Genomic DNA, 801 nt, shown 5'->3' on the forward strand with positions numbered 1-801 from the left:
CCCCCCTCAACCTGCATCTCCCTCCCCCCCCAACCTGCATCTCCCCCCCCCCCCCCCAACCTGCATCTCCCCCCCCCCCCAACCTGCATCTCTTCCCCCCCCCCCCCCAACCTGCATCTCCCTCCCCCCCCAACCTGCATCTCCCCCCCCCCCCCAACCTGCATCTCTTCCCCCCCCCCCCTCAACCTGCATCTCCTCCCCCCCAACCTGCATCTCCCCCCCCCCCCAACCTGCATCTCTTCCCCCCCCCTCAACCTGCATCTCCCCCCCCCCCCCTCAACCTGCATCTCCTCCCCCCCCCCCCAACCTGCATCTCTTTCCCCCCCCCCCCCCCCCTCAACCTGCATCTCTTTCTCCCCCCCCCCCCCCTCAACCTGCATCTCCCCCCCCCCCCAACCCCACATCTCTAACCCCCCCCGGTACAGAGGCGGAAGTGGTAGCTGCCCGTTGGCAACGGCAACGCGGCGGGTTGCTAGGGAACAGCTATCGGCCCTGGCAACGCTCGGCTATCGCCAGCCACAGCAGGCCGCCCGCACGCCTGCCGCCTGTCCTCGCCGCCCGCTCGGTAAGTGCGCTCCCCCCGGGGCCCCGCTCCCCTCCCCACCAGCATCCCGGGTCCCGCTGCCCCGTTCCCTCCGGGCCACTCCCTACCAGCACCTTGGGGCCGGACCCGACCGCCCGTAGCCCCCGCGAGCGAGCGAGCGCCCGGCCGGCTCCGTCAGCAGGATCCATTACTGACGTGTTCTGGGACTCGCTGCATTTAACACTTAAAGCAATTTAATGTTTAAAAGTGGGGAGTGG

At 69.4% G+C, this 801-nt stretch overlaps 1 protein-coding gene across 2 annotated transcripts in view; it reads left to right on the top strand.

Moving 5' to 3' along the window:
• The first annotated feature begins 496 nt into the window (after positions 1-496).
• Positions 497-801, top strand: part of LOC139268801 (coiled-coil domain-containing protein 74B-like) — a 40702-nt gene continuing 40397 nt past the window's right edge. For both annotated transcript variants that reach the window (XM_070887513.1, XM_070887514.1), the window contains exon 1: positions 497-565. The gene's annotated coding sequence lies outside the window, so the exon portion shown is untranslated. The remainder of the gene's footprint in view (positions 566-801) is intronic.

This window comes from Pristiophorus japonicus, chromosome 8 (assembly GCF_044704955.1).
Source record: "Pristiophorus japonicus isolate sPriJap1 chromosome 8, sPriJap1.hap1, whole genome shotgun sequence".
Lineage (NCBI taxonomy): Eukaryota > Metazoa > Chordata > Chondrichthyes > Pristiophoridae > Pristiophorus > Pristiophorus japonicus.